The 24,993-nt window shown below is 34.3% G+C and overlaps 1 pseudogene; it reads right to left on the bottom strand.

The window, feature by feature from the left end:
- Positions 1 to 22,043, bottom strand: part of LOC136827859 (KRAB-A domain-containing protein 2-like) — a 36,174-nt pseudogene extending 14,131 nt beyond the window's left edge.
- Between the last annotated feature and the right edge of the window lie 2,950 nt (positions 22,044 to 24,993).

The following is a 24,993-nucleotide window of genomic DNA, read 5'->3' as shown; positions in this document are numbered from 1 at the left end:
GAACTCCCTTTGTTCCTTAAAATAAAACGATAAGTAAAATCAAGTGATGGACAGTTTTTCTAGATGCAGAATATGAAGCAATGTTCCATTGATGGGAATATTTAGAAAAGTGTCCGGGGTTACACCGATTTATTCAATAACTGAGGTCCAAAAATAAAATAAAGGATTTTGAGAAAACTTATTGGAAATTTGACTATCTATCCTTATGTCTGGATCTCTCTCTTCATTAAATCAATCTCTCTCTCTAATGTCACTGATTCTCTCCATAAGAAGATGAAGAAGACAAGAAGAAGAGGAAAATAGAAAAGAAGAAAATAAGACTGAAGAGAGAAAAAGATTAATGAAAACAAAGAACAGGATAATAGTATGGATGCAGAGAAACTCATAGATTCTACATAGGAGGCAATACAGCAACATTTTTACCTATGAAGAAATAAATTATGACATGATAAATCAAAATAAAATCCCAAACAGGTTCGCGACCCGGATCTTCATACTGATGGGTCAAAAGAACAAGGAAAAAAAAAAAAAAAGAAAGACACAAATGCACAGACCTTTTGACCTTTGTTCAGGTTTGGTGAAAGATGTTATTACAAACATCCCAAGATATGTCACAATTATGAGATATATGGCAAATGTGCATATCTAGATGGCTATGAAGAGGAATGCAGCTATCTACATCCAAAAATATTTAGAAAATGGAAAGAAGGAAATGGATGTAGGTTTAATAAGAAATGTAGGTACATGCATCCTGTAGCCATGAAAAACCAAAATCAAAATCAAATACATATAAAAAATCAAGGTAAAAATGAAACAAATAAAGAAAAGAACAAAGATCATGTGATGAAGGCAAAAAACAAGCCAACAACACATTTATGAAAATGTCAGCACCACGATATGAGCCATCATACACCTAGATATAGCACAAGGAACAAGCAATGTATCTATGATGCTAAGGGATGGTGCAGATATGGAGATAAGTGCAGGTTTATGCACAAAGTGAATAAATATGAAGCTGGAAGAACAAGTATAATGGAAAAGTTGGATTTTTAATGTGTTAATTTCTGGAAATGAAAAAAGATCAACATATCAGAACAGGAAAGAGACATGGGAAAATCCTTTTATTACCCATATTAGATTATGGAGATAATACATAAAACCATCATAGTGATTTGCATGTTCAGGGTTTAGTTTCGAGTAACTCAAAAAGAAAGATAGAGTTCTTAGAAGAACTAACCCAAAATGAAAAAATAGAAATATTGAATATAAGTGAAACCTGGTATTCCCAAGAGACTGGTAATGATGACCAGATAAAGGGTTTCCAAACTTATAGATCAGATAGAAAAAATAGAAATCAGGGGGAAATGATGATATATGGGAGAGATGCCAATCAAGGAAAAATCTGTGAGAAATATAGTAACACAGAATGTGAATTAATAGCGGTAGAATTTGAATATGAAAAATTAGTGAACATTGTAATATATAGACCCCTAATACTAAAGAGTTTGACATAATAATTGAAAAATTGGATGAAATAAAATGTAGAAATCACAAGGACTGGACTATACTCCTAACCGGAGACTTTAACTTTCCTTTTGTAGAATGGAAAGAACGAATAGGAGACTGTGGTTGTATTTATACATATAAAAAGAGGACAATAGTAGTGCAGAAGATAAGAGGCAATTTGAAAAGCTATTAGATATGCTACTAGAACATAACATTCAGCAAATAAATCACCTACCAACAAGAAAGGATAATATTTTAGATCTAGTATTTGTGAATGAGGTGAACTATGTTAAAGAAATAATAGTATATAACACGAGTATTTCGGACCATAATGTTATAGAACTAACAGTCCGTTCCAGAACATTTGAAAACAGAGAAAAGCAAGAAACGAAAAAATGGGAAGGATATGGAAAATACAATTTCTATAGTAAGAATATAAATTGGTCAAAAATAAATGAAGAATTAAACAAAGAATGGGAAAATATATTTGTAAGTGATGATATACAGGTAAATACCTGATATATTATATAAAATATTAGAGGAAATAGTGGAAAAATATATACCGAAGAAAAAAGTAATCATCAGTCACATGAATTCCAAGAGACAGAAGGATCTTGTTCCAGAAAATTAGAAAGTGGAAAAAATTCTTGCAAAAGAAAAGAATGCATGGAAAGTGATGGAACTAAAAAGTAAGATAGAAAATGCAGAACAAAAGATTATACAATCAAAAGAAAATGAAAAATGGAACCTAGAAGAAATGACACTACAAAATATGAAGCAAAACCTTAAAATTTTTTATTCATATGCAAAAAGATGAATAAAATAAGAGTAGAAATAGGCCCTCTAAGAATTGAAGGGCGATTAACGAATGAAAAAATGGAAATATGTAACATATTAGCAGAAAGATATAAGAGTGAATTTACACCTAGAATTGAAAATGAAGATAATGATACAGAAATAAGAGATGAAAATACTGAATACTTATCAGATATAGATATTACAGAAGCCGATATTGTGCAGGCTTTTAATGAAATTAAAAATGGATCAGCAGCAGGACCAGATCAAGTACCTGTCATATTGTTAAAGAAAGTGGTTCATTCAATCGCAAAGCCAGCTAGTTAATATTATTAAGACAAAGTATAGATACAGGCAAGATTTATGATGAGCATAAATTAGCATTATTACTCCTACTTTCAAAAGTGGTTCAAGACTAGAGGCAAGTAATTATAGGCCATTTTCTGACATCTCATATTATGAAAGTATATGAAAGGGTAATAAAAAAAATATAATGAAACATTTAATGAAAAATAGATTTTCAATATAGGACAACATGGTTTGTACCCGGTCTTCTTACACTTAAACCCTCATTTTAGTCCACCATGAAATTCATATATAAAAATATGATAAATGAAAAAGATACAGATGTGGTTTACCTAGACTTTGCAAAAGCTTTTGACAAGGTAGATCATAATATATTAGCGAAAAAAAATGAGAAAACATAACATTGTTGACAAAGTAGGAAGATGGATAAAAGAATTTTTGCAAAACAGAAAACAGATAGTGATTGCAAACGATGAGAAATCGGATGAAGCTACGGTAATATCCGGTGTACCACAGGGTACGGTGTTAGCTGCATTGCTGTTTGTGATTATGATTGCAGACATAGACAGTAATCTTTAAGGACTCAGTAGTAAGAAGTTTCGCAGATGACACAAGAATAAGTGGAGAAATTGCTTGTGATGAAGATAGGAACTCCTACAAAGAGACCTAAATAAAATATATAAATGGGCAGAGATAAATAGGATGGTATTTAACTCTGATAAATTTGAATCAATGAACTATGGTGATAAAGTAGGAATGCTATATGCATATAAAGGACCTAATTTGAGACAATCACAAACAAGGAAGCTTTTCTTTAAAGATTTGTAATTGGTGTGATGTTGAATAGGAATATGTTATGCAATGATCAAATAGCTATTTTTCTATTGGCAAACTTATCAAAGCAAAAATGGGAATGTTGTTCAATATCACTTCAAAACAAGAAAAGCTGAACACATGATTATGCTTTATAAAAGTTCGTTCATTAGTCCATTTGAATATTGCAATATAATATTACCCACACTACCAAAGGATATTGCACAAATAATTTGTACAAAGGTCATTTACAGCTAGAATAGAAGAATCCACTCTTAGGACCTTGACTACTGGGAAAGACTACAATTCTTAAATTTATATAGTCTTGAAAGGAGAAGAGATTGATGACATGGTAATTCAAGCATGGAAACAGATAGAAGGAATTACCGAAAATATCATGGAACTAAAATTATTCAAAAAGAGCAAGCAAGGTAGATTAATAGTGCCAAAAACTATTTAAAAATTAAGGAAAGCACACAGGACATTAATCCATGCACCAGCATCGATAATGCAGCGTCTATTCAATGCGCTACCAGCTCATCTGAGGAACATAACAGGAGTGAGCGTAGATGTGTTTAAGAATAAGCTCGACAAATAACTTAAGATGCATCCCAGACCATCAAGACTGGAAGATGCAAAATATACCGGAAGATGCGTTAGCAACTTTCTGGTAGACATCAAAGGTGCCTCACACTGAGGGACCTGGGTCAAAAAGCACAAGGATTTTGGGATAAGCGGCTTTTTGTAATCAAAATTTCTCTCTCCTCTCTCAGGTCATCTTAAATTTGACTGTTACATTCCTTTAAATAAATGAAATTCAATGGCCTATGGCAGAAATCAACGACGTTCATTTGTTTATTGGACATTCTAGTTTTATTACCTTCCAAAAGCTTTCTATTTTTTTTAAATAATAAGCGAAGTACAAGAACTTAATTTTTCATAGATCTATCAGAATCAGGAAATAGGTAAAGGAAGAAGCTTTTTGGTTCTGCCAAATAAAAGTTCCACATTCACATATCTTATCAAAGTGTGTTTTAACAGGGAGACAAGATTAATTCAATAATTTTCCATTTTTTTTCTTTAATTTGTTTTTGTAGTTTTGCTCGCCTATTTAAATGCAAGTTTTGATTTGAGTTTTCAGTACATTTATTAATAATGCTGTGCTATCATCTTCATATTGAATTTATTGCTATTTTCTATCTTCAGTTATTTCCAGTTTCAATAGTTAAACAAAATCTATATGAAACAGATAAGTAAAATTACGGGCAATGGTTAACTCAAATAATGAACACGTAATGAGACCCGATATCAGGTGACCTCTGTTTCTTCATTTCCATCAGGTAAAATCAAGGAAAACTACGAAATCCCCCTGTGGCAAATCTGGGTCTGTCAAACGGTCGCTTCTGCTCAGGCAAAATGAGGTTCGAACCATCCTAGTTAATCATGCGTGCACTGGCGAGAAACGATGTTACCCAATCGGTCATCAGCTTATATCGTAATCATATGATGGCATTCATCTGTATTCCTGTGTATAACCAATGAACAGAATACAGTATCCTGCACATGAAACCATATGAACAGATGCATACATTTATTTCATATGTCCCTTTGATTCTTAATGCTTCATTTCGATCATAAACGCAATAAAGACAATATAAACGGATCTAAGTCAGAGTGTATCTAGTTGACGCATAGAATATGAACAAGTATGACTTCAAAGGACACATAACCAACTGAAAGATTTTTAACATGGACATTACAAAAGTAAAATTTCTTCCTTTGTGTAATCTATGTAAAGATGTTTGGAAAATTTTGAATAGAGGATAATTTGTTTCACCTTCAAACTGTACGCACGCGAGGACACCATCTGTCGATCGATCAGACACGCAAAATCTATCATTAAAAGTTATAAATCAATTTGACATAAGGAAATTGAGCCCCTGAATGAAAATATACTGACTGTTTAAGTAGCCAAAAAACTGATAGCTTTGAAAGTTTTGTTGGACCAAGACTTGGAAACAAGCGGGATGAGTCAAGTTTGTTTTGACAGATAAATAAAACGATTAAAAATGACAATGATACCAATAAAAAAAAAAAAGAAATAACGATAAAAAGATCTTCTAATAATAATAAAATCCCGGTAGATCTTTCTTGTTTGTCCGTTCCGGTGGATTTGGGGTGGGTAGTTAAGGGATCAGGAAGGTTGGGGAGACATGACACATCCACCCTCCTCCTCCAAACCTTTTTGTCCGCCCCTGGTGGGATGGTGTAGGTCTTGTGGATTAAGTTACAGGGAGACATTTGACTCCACCCTCCTGTAAACCTGTTTGTCCGCCCCAGGTGGCTGGTAGGTAGGGATCGAGACGTTGGTTGTTTGACCAGGTTCCATGGCAGCGTTTGCATGCCATCAAGCTTGTTATAATAATTACTATTGAAATATACTGATACATAAAAGCAAAGCTTAACAAATCTACTTAGTGTGAAGAAAGTTATTCAGATGACTCTTTGGATTCGACAGTAATAATAATAATAATGTTTTATATAATGAAAAGAAGATCAAGAAACAAGGGAAGTAATGAAGAGTGGATATAAAAGATATACCTAACAAATTATGAAACAATCTTAACTTACTGACATACAAAGTTTCCTGCACTCTTAAAATGATAGTGATTATATATATGCGGCATTTAGACACATGTCCCTTTACTTCTTAATGCTTCATTTGAACCAGTGTTGCAATAAAGACAATTCGACTTTGTTGATATAGATGTGCAAAATGTGAGTTAAAAAAGAATTATTTGTTTATTACAGTCATCCTTAAAGTACCCTGATCATATAATTGAAAGCTATCTATAAAGCCAACATGTTTTTCTACCGACCTCCTCAAATCACGACAAGGAGACTCTCAGCAAAATATCAAAATCCCATTCACCTGGACAGATTAAGACGTTGACACAAACGGTGGAAAGTCTCAGGCCCTTTGAGGTTTACCTATCCAAATAGCCTACGCAAATCCCGAATTAACGTCAAACATAAGCCAGTCCTCAAAGACACAGGAGAATACAAAATCCTTGCCTCGACTGTGACAAATTCTATATCATATATACAGGTAAATCACTCTCTCAAACACTAATACAACACAAACGCTCAGTAAGATCTGACCAACAGAGCTCAACCATTTTCTAATCATATAAATAATTATAATAATTGAATCAAATGGAATGTATCACGTATAATTTATAGCAGCAATTGTCCATTCAGAAGCCAATTCGAATGGTAGAATTATCATTGATCAAAACAAAAAATACGATGAACCTCTTAAAAGGAGCCTGGGATTCAGATCTGACTGATAAGATCTTCCTTAATCGGCGGTAAACAAGATTAAGATGAAGCTGTCAACAGGAGTGACGCAGCGGCCGACTTCTGGAAAATTTCTTCAGCTGGATAAATGCCGCTGCTCTGTACCTCTTAATTCATTACCTGTCAGTTGAGGGGAACAGTTGTTTCCAAAATATAATGTTGTAAAATCTACCCTCTTTGGTGTTTTTGTGGGCAACCTTTATTAGATAGAATTCTGTTTTAACAGAAAATATTCTATAGTCAAATATATATATATATACACATACATATACATATATATATATATATATATATATATATATATATATATATATATATATATATATATATATATATATATATATATATATATATATATATATACATATATAAACAAATTTATCACTTATACACGTATGACTTTTATACTCAATATATTATAGCTGCAAATATCCCTTTATATCGAAGTTACTATTCCTACTTTTAGACGGTCGATATTGACCATTCAGCAGGATTCGAACCTGGGCTTTTAGTTCTTTTCAAGCCTGGGGTAAGAAAGCGCATCAACCCGTCCCCATCCTTTTAAAACTGGCCTTTGCAGACTCATATTCCAAATGCAACGATGGAGGTGAAAGTTGCAGAAACGGATTCTGGACTTCATTTACCTACGAAGTAACGAAGACGTTGGGACCTCAGCATCAGGTTTGCCTACCAAATAATGAGTATAAGTTTCCGGCTGATCCTGTTGCTTTCAAGACCTCTTCTTTCGGTCTGTCTTTTCACTCATCCAGTTCATCTAAGCCCTTTCCTTATCGCTGTCTCATTTCGACACTTTCGTAGAAATGAAGTGTAGAAGCGTTTTTTGCAAAGGTGCATTTCTTGCCGAAAATTTTAAGGTGTTTGTATGTTATGGTATTTATAAGTTTATCCTTTAGATTGACATTTTTGAGTGAAGAAAAGATCGAAATGTGGGATGGGCCACGCTACTAAAACGTTATCGTCTTCACCATCATTATCATTATGAGTGCTGTTATTGCTGCTAAATGTCCCTTTTGATGGTAGAGTTGGTAGGAGTGGTAGGGCTTGCTCAGTTTTCTTCATTGGTCTATTTTTCATTCGACATGATCCTTTTTCATTAGTATGCATCTGCTTTTTATTACCTAATATTTTAAGTTTCCTAAAGTCCTTTGCAGTCTCTATTTGGAATATTCCGTCAGGTATTTGCTAAATGATGCGTTTTTCTGTCAGTGCTGACAGGTGTTTAGTGATATAGTTTAACATCAGACAACATGAATCACATTTTTATACGAAACTGTATTGTTGCCAGTTAAATTAAGCCTTTGATAAAACCGAAATCTGAAATGCTTTTCCAGACACATTCATTGCCGCATATTTTCTCGCCTTTGTAAAAATTTGTTCCTCCGAAAAAACTAAATTACTCATTACTTTCTTTTTATAATAATTGTATTATACTAATGACTTGCATTTGAAGTGTATTTCGTTGGAACCATTTGCTATATATGTTAATCTTTTAAAGCAAGAATGAAAAATAATTGTATCAGCAGCGCCGTGTTTTCTAAAATTGAATTAACGGAATTAATGATATCAAACGGAAATTCATCACCTTTGTTTCTCTCATTCAGATATTTGAAGAGTAAAGAAACCACAGAATTAAGAGGGACCTACATTCGTTAAAAGTCATTATCTTATTATAGGTTTTACAGGATGTTTTAGTTTATCTTCTTATTTTCATTAATGAAGAGCATTATTTTAACTAGAAATAGCAGAGAAATAAATGCAACCATTTGTTCCGGCATGGATGAAAATTCCTACTTTAACCACTTCAATTGATTTGAGTCTTTGTCTAATACCTATGACAAGCTCTATATACTTTCCTTAGGTCGTATGTGTTTATGTGAACAAATAAAATTGGCTGCAGTTTCTGTAAAAGGGTTTGTTATAAACTATCACAGATGAATATAACGACACAAAATGTAGTAATCGATGTCTTTCTCCTACCATTATTTAATTGAAATTTTAAATTGAAAAGGTTCCCCATTTCATTTCTTAAACTGAGAACCTTCTGGTTTTTCTTTATAATACGGTACAAAAGCGGTAGTAAATATAGGCGATGACATTATTATCTACCACTTCTGTTCGTCGAGTCGTGGGGAATCGAGGATTTATGAGGATTCCTCCGTGTTTATGTAATTTACATTTTTGTGCCTGTGAGAATTAAGCAAGTTTACTCACTCGTACCCTCAGACACAGACAGCCCAGTTGATACTTCAAGAATGAAATACCTTTGCTGAGTAAGAAAAAATAAAAAAATTAACTATGTATTTCTAGAACAATATAAGAACGGTCATAATGTAGCATCTGTGGATGCGCTTAAGTGTAGGAAACAATTTTACTTACTGTCAATGTTATTCAATAAAATTAGCACAAAAGTAATTTAATATTTTTAAGAGTCTGTCAAGTGGGCATAATTTTGTATTTGGAGCCATGTTCATTGACTTGGGACTTAATTTTTGTGACATTGTGATGATTCGGTCTCAAAAAAAAAAAAAAAAAAAAAAAAAAAAATGGAAAAACAATTCTCACTTCCGTGTGGAAAAAAGACAGTTAAAATTTTTTTTTTCCATTCTTTATACCAGATGAACACTGTGGTTCCAGTGCACAGTAAATCATCAGTTTTATTCCAGACAACATAAATTCTTTCTTTCTTTCTTTCTTTTTTAAATATTACATTTCATGCTCCTAAGAAACAAATATATACAGACAATATATTATATGTAATTATAACTTTCTAACGCACTACATTTCTTAGTTGAGAATTACAGTCAAATTAGAACAACCATTTGTATATTAGTCATTATCAAGAATAAATGTCAAGATCTAACTAAATGTAAAAATGAAGAAATAAGTGGTCACAAACGGTAGGTCTTCCAGAAACCCAACATTCGTCCTTGATGAACGATCCTGTAGCCTAAGGAAATGATCCCTTGAGAAGTGAGGTATAATTTCATCAATAGCACAATTAATCTCTCTCAATCTCTTCTCTTCTTCTCTCTCTCTCTCTTCTCTCTCTCTCTCTCTTTATTATTTTGCTTTTTCAAGGCTCTGAATCTCATAGTGTATTCCTTACAAATTACTTTTGACATTTGTGGTACCAATATATCGCAGAAATGTTTTTTGCACCATCATCGCGTGTCCTTCTCTCAAGAGACTGAGAGATCTCGAGGCGCTTCGATTGGCCTCTCGGCCACCTTTTGGAAAAGAAAATCTCGCGGCGACGTCTTGAAGTATCTACTTGGCTCTGATTGTCGGTGCATTTAATGGTCCCCAAGCAACAAACAAGTTAAAATCAAAGTGAAGTTCTTCTTAAAGACTATTTAGACATTTGACGTTTGGGACCTGTGAGGTCATTCAGTGCTGAAAAGGAAATTGAGACTAGAAAGCTTTGAAAGGTGTAACAGGAGGAAAACCTCAAAGCAGTTGCTCTATGAAACAATTGTTAGGGGAGATTGGAAAGTAATATGGAAGAAAGAGAATATGAATGGAGGTACAGTAATAGGAATGAAAGGGGTTGCAGCTAGGGGCCGAAGGGATGCTGCAAAGAACCTTAAGTAATGCCTACAGTGCCACGTTTGGTTGATAAAGGCTACTTGTGTGTGTGTTGATTAAAATCATCTCACTCATTTTATTTTCTTTTTGGTTAAGGTCATTTGTGACATTCAACTACGTTCGTTCGGAACTGATTAAAATCAATTTTTCTTTTAGCTGTGATTAATTGCTTCCTCTCGAATCAGACGATACTACGAAGTCATTAGCACTGATATTTTTTATTCAGAGAGAGAGAGAGAGAGAGAGAGAGAGAGAGATGGAGAAGTCACTTATATTAATTGCTTGTTGACGTACTTCTAGATTTATTCTAGGAAAGTATTTTCTAGAGTGGGTTAAATGTACCCAAATATTTTTCATCTCTCATTTAGTAAAAGTGAAGAGCCGTCCCAGTTGATATCCAATTAAGCAAAATGACTGATTCTTAAAAGATCTTGATGGTGTCTCTTCAATGTTTTACCGCAATGATAGCTGGTCATATGATCTTTTTCCAAAACTCTTTTCAAGTTGGAAAACAATCGAGTTTTCTGTACAAGTTATAATGCTGTATAAAACTATCAAGTACGACCGGCCAGCACTCAGTCGCTCGCCAGATGCGGTCGAGTAAAGGTATAATGTTGCACTCTGCCTCCGGAAAGCACTGCCAGACGAACGATCCATGGCTAACCCTTAACCTTAAATATAAAATAAAAACTACTGAGGCTAGAGGGATGCAATTTGGTATGTTTGATGATTGGAGGGTGGATGATCAACATACCAATTTGCAGCCTCTAGCCTCAGTAGTTTTTAAGATCTGAGGGTAGACAGAAAAAAAGTGTGACGGGACAAAAGCTATCTCAATAGTTTTCTTTACTGAAAACTAAAATCGATCTAAAAAGGCTCCTTTTATTTTTAATGAGTTTTTTGTAAAAAGCTCTTCACTCTCTTATGTCCATTTTGCTTATAGACATCATAATTCGTTGGTGTCTTTTTATGGAATTGGTTGCTCACCTTACAAATATATTATTGTCAAAGTGAAAAATGAAATGAAAATCTTTTTATGCTCCTTTCAAGCTTTTAGAGAAGCTTCAATCTCTTGTGAGAATTTTTGGGATTAGGGCATTAATGTAAAATGCACACACATACACACAGACCCACGACAATATATATATATATATATATGAAATATATATATATATAGGCTAGAATATATATATATATAAATATATATGTTTGATGATATATATATATCATATATATATATATATATATATATATATATATATATATATATATATATTATATATATATCTGATAGGCGGACAGATATATGCATATATATATATATATATATATATATAATATATTTCTTATATATATATAAATATATATATATAAATATATATCATTATATAATATGAGGTTTATATAAATATGCTCTTCATATATATGTATATTTTATATTATATATATACCAACTGTGATATACATATATTATGTATGCTGGTGTCCTTTAATATCAGTTGGTTCTCACCTCAGAAATAATTTATTTTCATATATGAAAAACAAAGTGAAAAATTTTTAGTTGATTACTTGTTGGCCGTGTGGTTAAAGCGCACGTCTTAGTCCTGAGTTCTTGTCTTCCAGTTTGAGCCCACGAGACGAGAACTTATTATCAACTGGGAAAGGAAAATATTCATTTCTTTTGAGGTAACAGCTTAATGACTGTATATGAATGAAAATATATTCATATATATTTCATATATATATATATATATATATATACACACACACATATATATATATATATATATATATATATATATATATATATATATGAATATATATATATATATATATATATAAATTATATATATATATATATATATATATATATATATATATATATATATATATATATATATATATATATATATATATATATATATATATATATATATAATGGTTGGAAATGTTTAATCTATCTCGTTATTTGGCTGGGTTACTGTGCTCTCTGTAAGATTGCATACGTCGAATTATTATCGGACAGTGGCACATAACATTTGAAAAACTCTCTGAGAATATAGTATCCAAATTCAGCGTGGATCTTGCAAAAGCCATTCACACACTTAGGTCAATGTGTGAGTGGTTTTTGAACAAAATCATATATGTTGAATTTGGGTGCTATATTCTCCGATAATTTTTCATATCTAACCTTTTGTAATCATTAACATCATTACAAAACTATACAGTGGCTGCTTTTGCACAGTGTGAATATTTCTGGTTCATTGTAACCAATCTCGATGCAATTTAAGCAGAAAGTTTGACAAGTATTATATACCTTTTCATCCAGTCAGAAGCATGTGAAAACCGCTAGAGCTTTTCCTGCTGTTCGTCATAAGGATAGCAAAATATTGGCTGAAGAGATGACACTCGCACGTGATGATTAAAGTTACTTTAACAGAACCGGATTTTCTCCAGAAAATGATGTCATCAAAAACAGTACAGTAGAACACCAGCACCATCTCTTGGCGCTCTGACAAAGCAGCACCAGATCGAGCTCAGGCAAGAAGGTCTGAGCTTTCGGATCTTGCTTGTACCTTTTTTGGACACAAGCAGTCATAGATACCCCAATAGTTCCATTGAGGGTGGGCTCGTTCGGAGGGTGATAGGGTACGACTTTGCTGCTGGACTGTTTTCAGACCAACGGATAACTTCAGGATCTGAATCTCTTGAAGCTAACTGTGTACCAACTTCTGATTGTTTCACTATTTTCAAAGTTTTCTTTTTTTTTTTTTGATCTCACTGTAAAAAATTGTAAGTGAGAACAGTTAACAACGAACAATTGACAATGCATATACAAAAGATGAGTTGTCCTTACATGTAAAAGATGTAAAGCGTTACTGGATTCTCTCTGTTGTGACTGAAAATGATAAATGATCTAAAATAAAGCCCTAATAACTGTTGTCTGATAGATCGTTTTAGAATTCACATGGATTTTAATGTTACTGTACGCATGTTTGAGCTGAGTACCTTCTTCGGAAGGCTAATTTAGAAATAAAAATTAGGAGGAAGATAAAACACTGCTAATAAATGCAAATCTACAAACGAACATAATCCAAAGGACCAGAAAGTAGATTCATTTGTCATTGGTTATGCAAAGCCTTTTTCTAGTTCTATTGTTCACCTTTTAAGTGTGTCATACCACTTAAACCTTCGAGAGTTCGACCATATTGAAGAGGAAAAAGTTATCATGAAAAAATCTTGCTTCATATAGATGTTTTCTCCTGTTTCAACCTTTAATATGTATTTAGACAACGGATGTACTTTCCATACCTTGATAATCTCCGACTTGTCACACGAGAGCATATTACTCACAAAGCCTGTATTCTTTATACGTACAGTTTTACCTGTAAGGCTTAAATATTGACTGTTCTGCCTCTGTATCTCCCACTACCGAAACGCAGAATATGGAATGAGGAAACAAAGATTTATGACTGGAAATTAAAATTCGCAACAAAGATGACCTGGCTAAATGTGGTACCTATTGAGGCATTTCACTTGCGTTAGTTTTAAAGAAAATATCCAGTATGCTTGTCTCAATGAGCTAGAAAAGATTTTGACAGCATGATCAGAGATGGAAAAGATGGTTTTAGAGAGGAAAGTGTTGCACTTTTCAATTGTATGTATCAAGACGTATTTTGCAGCAGTGTACATAAATAAAAATCCCCTTCTGTTGACTTTAGTTGATTGTGAGAAAGCGTCTGAGAGCGTCCTCAGACTAATGTTATGGTACATCTGGCGTCATTATAGAATCCCCGTTATATGCAAAGCATATTGAAATTATCCATGAACAGAGCAGCTGCAAAGTTAATGTTGATGGGACCTTGTCAAGTAAATTTGCAGCAGATGATGAAGGATACAAGGGCTCACAGGTTTCATAATGAAACAAGTAAAAAGTGCGCCGACGTTTCTTCGGCGCAATCGAGTTTTCTGTACAGCTATAATGCTATATGAAATTTTCAGCCACGGCCCATAAAACCCTTAGCCGCGGCCCATGAAACTCAGCCTCGATCCGGTGATGGCCTGTGTTGTTGGTACCTATAGCGGTGCCAGAAGTACGATTATAGCTAACTTTAACCTTAAATAAAATAAAAACTACAGAGGCTAGAGGGCTGCAATTTGGTATGTTTGATGATTGGAGGCTGGATGATCAACATACCGATTTGCAGCCCTCTAGCCTCAGTAGGCTTTAGATCTGAGGGCGGACAGAAACAGTGCAGACGGACAGGATAAGCCACCTCAATAGTTTTCTTTTACAGAAAGTAACTTGAGACTTGGAAAATCCAGTTGATGCTGTTTTAACCCCTGAATCTCCACAAGATTTGCAAAGCTTCCATTACAGAACAAATCATATACCTAGAGAGAAGGGATTCAAGACGAATCTAAGAAGTGAAGTAATGAGACAGAGCAAAGGGATGAAACGTTACGTGGATAAAGTATTAAGGAGCACAAATCTCAAATATTCTGGATCAATGATATTCATTACAGGTACTTTTGAGCTGATATTCAACAAATCGTATAAGATTTGGGGATCTAAAATATTAAAACTGCGTCCGAAATTCGGATTATGTATAAGTTTAGCATGACAATGAATGTATATCCAGAGACTTTGTTGATTTGAGAATAAAACCTCAAGAAAAATTTCAGGAATAAGCTGGATAGAGTAAGAAAGGATACCATTAGGTAAATTACGGAAGTTCCAGATGTAGATGGGATCATGATAAAAAGGGGATTGAGATGGCTTAGACATATCCTTCGCACAACCCCAGAGAGGATGGTATGTGATAGTGTCCAATGGGGTTCCGTGGGCACTCGAAGAACTGGGAGATCCTGGCCTACTTGAAGACGAACCACGAGAAAGGAGGCTGGAGATAGGCAGAAGCTCTTTGTGGCAAGCGGCGTTGGAGGAGAAAGATAACAAGTCTCTTCTTTTCCCTTGTTTGAGTTCGAGTAGCATATTTCGTAAAATATGGCTGAAAAATAGATCATTCAGTCATTTTCTGAATTAATTTCGGAATACGGCGTGTTTAACAAAAGCGGTTAACTAAAACGTACATAAAAATAATGGTAGTTTTTCATTAAATATGAATCATAATCCAAAAACTCTCTCCATGATGTCGGTTGTATGTCCTGCTTGCTGAATACCAGACCATTAATCAACCTTGCCTCCCTACCATTTCAATTCTTTTATGAAAGAACACCTCTTGATAACAATGGAATATTAAGCAATATATAGTTTTCCACACTATTTTCTCTTCATGATACACTCCGTTTATATATACTTACTTTGAGTTGACAAGAATTAATTCAGAATTTTTCTAAACAGTTCACTAATCATCAATGCGTAGCTTATCTATCAAGTGCTATCCACTGTTCACAATTCACATCTGGAGAACATATGCCATATTCACTACAAATGATACTACTGTTGTTACAATTGTGAGGCTGCAAAGCTAAAAATATTACCCAGCCAATTGTTCTTCCGATGAGCATCATAGAATTCAATTATCTATCCAGTAAAACTACCATCCATAAAGCTTTCATTTCCCGACAATTAGATACAGAGGGCGAAAATTTAGGTATTATACAGTGAAAGAAAAAGTGACACAATTAAATTTGTAACGAATTTCTGTGATATATTGTCAGAAATGTTTTTGATTTAGGTCGTACAATATAGGCAGACCTTTCTTGCTTTTCAGGATCTCTGTTCCTGTGGCAACATAATAAGCAAAAGTATTTCATCTGCTCTCTCTCTCTCTCTCTCTCTCTCTCTCTCTCTCTCTCTCTCTCTGCTCTCTCTCTCTCTCTCCCTCACCCCCCCTTCCCCCTCTCTCTCTCTCTCTCTCTCTCTCTCTCTCTCTCTCTCTCTGCTGTTTTCAAAACTTGTACTGTCTTCCTTGTATATATTTTCTGCATTTGACTAACTCAACAACATTTGACAATTTACAATTATTGAGCGATTTTTTAATTTTTTTCTTTAGCCGTGTAGCCAGACTGTAGCCTAGATATATCTTGATTAAACGTTCGAAAAGCCGAGGAGAAGTCCTCTGAAGCTGCATAAAGATTGCGCCTTTGAAACCAAGAGGTTTAATAAACGAAAGATGAGGATTATGAAGGTTGTCTTCAGGGTAGAGGTCATAATATGATTGAATATGCTGGTCATATTCGCTAGATCTATTAATTTAAAATAAATATTCACCATGTCAAGATTTTAAGAAGCGTATTAGATCTCGTCTTATGGACAGTAAAGACGATATATCCATCAATATCCTGTTAAGGAATAACATAGGTGTGAGGCAAGTGCTTGCGAAATACGAGATTTGTAAATAGATTTATCACTCAGTGTAACTAGGGATGGATAAAGACTTTGTCTTTTATCATTCCCTTATCATTTGAGAACTCTTCTCTCGTCTTTCCTGCTGCTCTCAGTTCTTGACCATCCTTATGACCATGTGCACTGCAACTCTACCATATATAAAGCAAATTCTGTATCAGCTTTCTTGAAGATGTCTAAGACAAATCCGTTCAGGACTCACACATTCTTTTTCTTCCGAGGCATTTAAAACATCACATATATTTCAAGGAATTCGGTCATGCAAATATTATGTACGTTCGAACCGAAATGAATTAGTATTCAGTTTCTACAGTCAGGTCGTTAAATGTGAATTCTGGAGGTTTTCCGTGTGGAAAAATAAGCAAAAGTATCAGAGACCGTACATATTGAGACTTGATTGCGGGTGGCTAATATTTTGCATAATCTGGAGGATGTGGCTAGTCATATCCTCCAGATCGTTCTCTCTCTCTCTCTCTCTCTCTCTCTCTCTCTCTCTCTCTCTCTCTCTCTAAATCTCTCTCTCTCTCTCTCTCTCTCTCTCTCTCTCTCCTCTCTCTCTCTCTCTCTATAAATATATATATATATATATATATATATATATATATATATATATATATATATATATATATATATATATATATATATATATATATATAATCAATCAAGCTACAAACGTCCCTTTAATATCAATTCACTCTACCTCGGAGTAATATATTTTCATATATGTTTACGAGAAAATTTTTAGTTGATAATAAGTCCGTCCGTGGGATCGAACCAGCGGACGAGGAATCAGGACTACAGTGACACACTAACCAGTCGGCCACAAAGAGAGGTATAAGTGAATACCATCTCCCATCAACCCACACGTCGAACTCAGGTGTTTTGCGTTTGGAGACGATATCCACCACCTCTGCCATGTTGACCCGTGCCATAACCATGACTGTTATCCTCGTTTACAATCGAAAGCTACAAGCGTAGTCATATCTATGACTACCGAAGGGTACAGATTGTTTATCACGTGGATCGAACCAGCCGTGATTCAGTATACAATCAAAAGCTACAAACGTCCTTTAATATCAATTCACTCTACCTCAGAGTAATATTATTTTCATATATGTTACTACAAACGGAATTTTCACTCTTGATAATAAGTCCAGTCCCGTCCGTGGGATCGAACCAGCGACGGACGAGGAATCAGGACTACGGTGACACACTAACCAGTCAGCCACAAAGAAGGTATAAGTGAATACCATCTCCCATCAACCCACCCGTCGAACTCAGGTGTTTTCGTTTGGAGACGATATCCACCCACCTCTGCCATGTTGACCGTGTAGTGCGTTTATGCACGTAGCCATCATTATTAGTTTATCCATCACCGTGATTCATATACAATCAAGCTACAAACGTCCTTTAATATCAATTCACTCTACCTCAGAGTAATATATTTTCATATATGTTACCGAAGGGAATTTTTAGTTGATAATAAGTCCACCGTCCCGTGGATCGAACCAGCGACGGACGAGAATCAGGACTACAGTGACACACTAACCAGTCGGCCACAAAGAGAGAGGTATAAGTGAATACCATCTCCCATCAACACCATGAACTCAGGGTTTTGCGTTTTGGAGAGCGATATCCACCCACCTCTGCCATGTTGACCGTGTAGTGCGTTTTGCTTGCGTAGCCATAATATGATAATTTATCACATCACCGTGATTCATATACAATCAGAAAGCTACAAACGTCCTAATATCAATTCACTCTACCTCAAGTAATATATTTTCACATATGTTGCCCGAGGAGTACAGTTGATAATAAGTCCACCGTCCAGTGGGATCGAACCAGCGACGGACGAGGAATCAGGACTACAGTGACACCTAACCAGTCGGCCACAGAGAGGTATAAGTGAATACCATCTCCATCAACCCACCCGTCGAACTCAAGGTGTTTGCGTTTTGGAAGCGATATCCACCCTACCTCGAAGTAATATATTTTCATATATGTTACCAAGGGATTTTAGTTGATAATAAGTCCACCGTCCGTGGGTCGAACCTTGGTAACATATATGAAAATATATTACTTCCGAGGTAGAGTGAATTAGATGATGCGTTTGTAGCTTCTGATTGTAGTCACAGTGATGTGATAAATAGTCATGTGCAACTCGTGCGACAAGCATAGGTGGTCTCTCCAACAGAGATGGTATTCACATGCCTAACTGTGGCGACGGTTAGTGTCTTCTGAGTCTGTTATATTCGTGCTGGTTCAACTATCAGACCAGTGAACTACTTCAGCAACACATATATGAAAATATATTACTTCAGTAAGTGAAATGGTATTAAAGGACGTTTGCAGCTTTCTGTTATATATATATATATATATATATATATTTATATATATATATATATATATATATATATATATATATAAATATATATGCATATATATATGTATATGTGTATATATATATATATATATATATATATATATATATATATATATATATATATATATATATATATATATGTATATATATATATATATATATATATATATATATATATTATATATATATATATATATAAATATATATATATATATATATATATATATATATATATATATATATATATATAATATATATATATATATATATATATATATATATATATATACATATATGTGTATATATATGTATATATATACATATATATATACAAATCGCCCGTGAAACTCGCACTGGCTAGTGGGTTAGCGTCCACAAACATCTTGAGTTCTTGTCCGTCGCTGGTTCAGCCCACGGGACGACGAACTATATATATATATATATATGTTACGCTCATTATTGAAAATATTGAAAATCGGCAAAAAATTTCCTATTTTACATAATCAGCAAGGGCCCTGCCTAATATTGAAAATTTTCAATAATGGGCAAAATATTGCTCATTTTATATGTTAGGTAACACGTTTTTGCTGAATATTGATAACGTTGCCGAATATTGAAAATATTGTAATATAGTGTTTCAAACAACCAGTATTCAATTTTGACAGCTGGAAGGTCCATTCTAAGCTCTACGCAAACTAATGTAGACCATAATGACTCTCTAGTTTAATAACAGTTTAAGAATGTTTACTGTAATACACTCATTTTATAAAGCCATCATCTATTTTTAATTCTATTATAATATCCGTTTTTTCTTTATAAGCAATTAATTTGGAAATTCAAATAAACACTGAAAACATAAAATAATACAATTTATTTTTTAACATAACAATATTATTAGAATACTGACTTATCAACCTTCACCAAATAATTGGCAAATAATTCACTGACGATAAAAAATTAACTAATCTATATCTATTTCATATAAAGAAACAAAATAAAAACTAAACATTCTTATAAAATTGCTAGGATGGACGTTAGAGATTACACTTCATTTTCTTTCTACTACAGCTACATCTTGAGAAATAAAATCTAATTTGCATTACATTTCTGGTAACCTTGTATGCCAGTGGATCGAGTTACCGCAGCTCTGAAGTAACGTGGATGTCTGTACATCAGCCACTTTAAGTAGTTTTTCACCAATTTTATCTAAATCAGCTCTAGTAAAGCAAGAATTTAAGGTGCCTTCTTTGCACCCTAAACGATACATGTCATTTTCCTTGGACAGTACAACTACTAGTAAGTTTTTAGGGTCTGAAGGACCTGATCAACGTCTGGAACTCTTAGAGTAGCGTTGTCTTCTACCTGCAGTGATTCCTGCATCCTCATACCCCCTACGGATCATCTTTGATGGAGTTGAGCCTGACTAATGTCGACATTTTCCCATTTAGCTTCGATGGCATTTAACCCTTTCTTCAATATTACTTCAAACCCTTTTCACTTTCAGGTTGCTCTGGAAGCTCTTCATCTTCAAGTTGCTGTTCTGTTTTCCTACTTTCATTCTTCTTTCCGATGTTATAATTACCGTCCTCGCTGAAGAACTGAAAATAATAGGTCGTTAGCTCATATCATACTTTTCTGATTGTAACTAGGCATATGACTTTTAAAATTTTAGTATTACTATGCTTTCTAAAACCTGAAGCTTTAGGAAATGGAAAATTACAAAATATGTAAAGACTTGTTAACACAGTAAATTAGGTCTTTCAACTTATGATTTTTTGGAGAAATGAGAAGAAGAAGATTAAGTTTACTCCATTAGAACAGTGTATGAAAAATTCAGTTTCAAAGTGCATTATCAGTTTATCTTTTTTAATACATTATCTAATATTTACCTTGTCAAGATCTTCTTCGTAGCATATGCCATCCAAAACCGACTCAGGAGATTTGTTGAAGAAAGACCAACTGACAGTTCTTCTCCAAAGGTGGCCTTAAATGGTGTATGTTTCGTTGTCTCATGCTTGAGATATTTACAAGTGTTTGCCACTGAACAAATTTTTAAGCCAATACTCCATTTCTTGAATTATTCTCTCGCATCCATATCTTCAATTTATCCTGGATTGCACCATTGAGTCGCTCCACTGCTCCTTGGCTTTGGGGATGCCTTGGCCGACCTGTCACTAGCTGCAATTGTGGCCAAAGTGTTGATAATTCGGATATCACAGAATTCACAAATTCCTACCGTTGTCACTTTGCAGTACTGCAGGAGCACCAGAATGTTAAAAACACAGGTAGAAGTGTCTGAGCTACCTCTTCTGCTCTTTTAGATTTAAAGGGCTTAAACACACAAAATTTGGTAAAATGATTAACGTAAGTTAGGATGTATTTATAATCCCCGTCAGGAAGTGACTGAAAATTTATTAGATCAATTTGGCACCTCGATAAAATGAGTGGCTTCTAATTGGTTTCGACAAGCCCCTTTTGTTTGCTTCCGACTCTTTTTAAACGACACTCTACACAAAAGTTAATAGACAGGTTACAATATTCCATAGTTTTGTTAGACCATTTCTTTTTAACTTCAAATAAAGTTTTCTTCTCGCCACCACGACCAACATCTTTACGTGCCTTTTCTATTGCACCATATACTTCCTCAAACGCTGCTACGTATTTATAATGTTCTTTCCCATCTGTTCTTTTCTTTATCAAACATTCCGTTTCACCAACCTTAAGAATCTCATATCTTGAACGATAGTTATAATCAATAGTGGTGATAGCATCACTTTCTAGATTCTTTGATAACCTTGGCATAATATCTTTCACTTTTTCAAGCGAGAACAGTCTTGTGTTCTTCCCTTTTCCTTCAACGATGGTCCGTAACCTTGCCTCAAAATTTTCTTTTACTTCCATCGCTGAAGCCATGAGGATTATTCGATATTCGCCAAGAACTGTAGTAAAGAATGAAAAGAATTCCGTAACTAATCTACGTATTTGTCGAGAGAATTATCATGAGTACCGTATGTTTCACTTCACACCTTCACTCCTATTTACAAGTTGATAACAATTGTTGGTGATAGTAACAAGGAATTAGGCTACTAAAACTTACTTATAAATGGCCAAACTGCCATTAACAAAGAGATTAGAATAGGATAAAACATTAAAAGTTAAAAATAGTGTCATTAATTACAGATGGTATAGTAGTCGATTTATCAATATTCGGCAAAATGGTCTTGCTGAGTTTTGAAACCCGCTGATTTTAAATACTAGGCAAGAAAAATTGCTCATTTTATATAATCGGCAAATCGCTTGCTCATTCTCAATAATAGAGCATTTCTATTGCCGATTTTCAATAATCGGCAATTTTCAATAATAAACATACACACACACACACACACACACACACACACACACACACACACACACACACACACACACACACACACATATATATATATATATATATATATATATATATATATATATATATATATATATATATATATATACACACACATACATCAATATACATAAACTTAACAAAGGTATAAGGTGAGACAAAGTATTCTACTGGGGTGTAAAATAGACTCTTGGAGCAATTAACATACTTTATTTACACTAACACCAATCAAAGCAATCAAGGGGACAAAATTTATAGCTATATAGGCTGAGAAATGGTTCATAGGCCCTTCTCAGAGGGCTTGAATCATTGCACAATGTTGGAACAGCATGACGGAGAACAGCTCCAAAATCACAATCCTGCAAGTAAAGAATTGCAGGAATTAGCTGCCACAGTCATGCATAGATTGATAAAGGCTTTAGGCGGCCCCAAGGGACTGATAGTCTAGGAATGAGATGGATATTTTTGGATAAAGTTAGATAGGCCCAACGCCTTTCAAGTTGGTGGTGTGGGTCGTTAAACAATAATGAACCACAAATTTCTCTCAAGGCATTACTTATGTTACTCTTGAGATTAGCCAGTGCCAAGGGGGGAATTTGAAATGAAATTACTAGCTCAGGGGAGCGTTGGAGGGTGAGAGTATAAGGCATTCAACTAGGAGACAAAGGGCTGAGAGATGGAGGCCAATGGATTCTGACAAAGCTTTTATCTAGTTTAATGAATTCTAGTCCCTTGCACTAAAAACTTCGATTCAGGCTCCAAGCTACAGGTTATTGGGAGATTGGCATCCCCTCTTCAGGTCCTCTAACCCTTGTGGTAGATAGATTACACTTGAGGGATCTTCTTTGTTTCATTATGCAAGATGATGGCATACAGAACAAGTTTTGTTGCGAGGACAATCGGGGAGCAAGTGAGGGTGAGTCATGGCAATTTAGGTTAATCTCCCTGTCAGATGTCCGCTCCAACATCAGCTGAGTTGCTAGACAGATCCTGTCAAAAATTCAGACCTCAGAAGTACAAAGCAAAAGATAGGTGATAGATGTGTGTGTGTGTGTGCGTGTGTGTGTGTGTGGGCCACAGATATACCTTTCTGGCAACTTTCCAGACTCATGTGTGCAAATCAAAATGGCTGGATGCTGACTGAACCAATGGTTCTCAATGTAAATTAGAATATTTAAATTGATACTCAAGGCAGCAGCCTGAGTAGTTATAACAATATACATATGTATATATATATATATATATATATATATATATATATATATATATATATATATATATATATATATATATATATATATATATATATATATATATATATATATTATATTATATATATATATATATATATATATATATATATATATATATATATATATATATATATATATATATATATATATATATATATATATATATATATATATATATATATATATATATATATATATATATATATATATATATATATATATATATATATGTATATATATATATATATATATATATATATATGTATATATATATATATATATATATATATATTTATAATGCTATATATATATATATATATATATATATATATATATATATATATATATATATATATATATATATATATATATATATATATATGAGATACAGAAGTGTGACACGGTCAGGCCATCGTATATACAAAATACCCCTACACCCGTCCAGAAGTAATAAAGGCCAGGGCACCAGGAGCTCGCTCTCACACGCGGTCCAGTAGCTAATGTAGGAGGTCACGAGTGCAGACCTCCGGCCCCCTTCTTTCCTTCGTCGCCACGTGGAAGTAGCTGCTCTTTGCCTTGTACTCCAACTACGCAGCCAGTATCCATTGCAAGTGGGGAAGTGCAAACCCCAGAGCGAGCGGAAACTCAACTGCAGCCCTTCATTGTCTACACACACACGTGAACCCTGGCAGAAGACGCAGAGAAGGACTTGGACGACGCTGGATGCAGACGTCAGCCTTACGCCCCTACTATGTGGTAAAGTACCCAGAAAGAGTTGCTTAGTCACGTTATGTTCGCCCTCGTGCATTTATTAAACTTCTGGGCCTACAACTTGGTATTCCCTGAGCTTCTTGGTTCAATCCCGGCCCAAGTGTCTCTGCCTTCTTGCTCTAAGTCACTAGTCAAGCCTCGAGGATGTCCTTGGCGCCCTCAGCGCACTCTCGAGTAAAGCATTCCCCAAATTCCAGCCTTCGATTGTAACCTGGGTCCTCACATCGTTTCAGAAGGACGATCGTAGCAGAATTTTTCTGGGTCCGTGTTCCTGGCATTCCCAAGCGTTTCCTCCTCTCCCCCCGCCCCCCGCCCTCGGGAGGACTTTGGCAGCATCAATTTAACGTATTTTAATTCATTTTTCCTCTTGATCTTGTCTGTCATGTAAATATACCTATTTTTGTATCCACGTGTTTCACGCACTTCCCTTTGAGAAAGA

This window comes from Macrobrachium rosenbergii, chromosome 42 (assembly GCF_040412425.1).
Source record: "Macrobrachium rosenbergii isolate ZJJX-2024 chromosome 42, ASM4041242v1, whole genome shotgun sequence".
Lineage (NCBI taxonomy): Eukaryota > Metazoa > Arthropoda > Malacostraca > Decapoda > Palaemonidae > Macrobrachium > Macrobrachium rosenbergii.
Note: the sequence above shows the minus strand (reverse complement) of the source record. Positions and strands in the feature narration are given on the sequence as shown.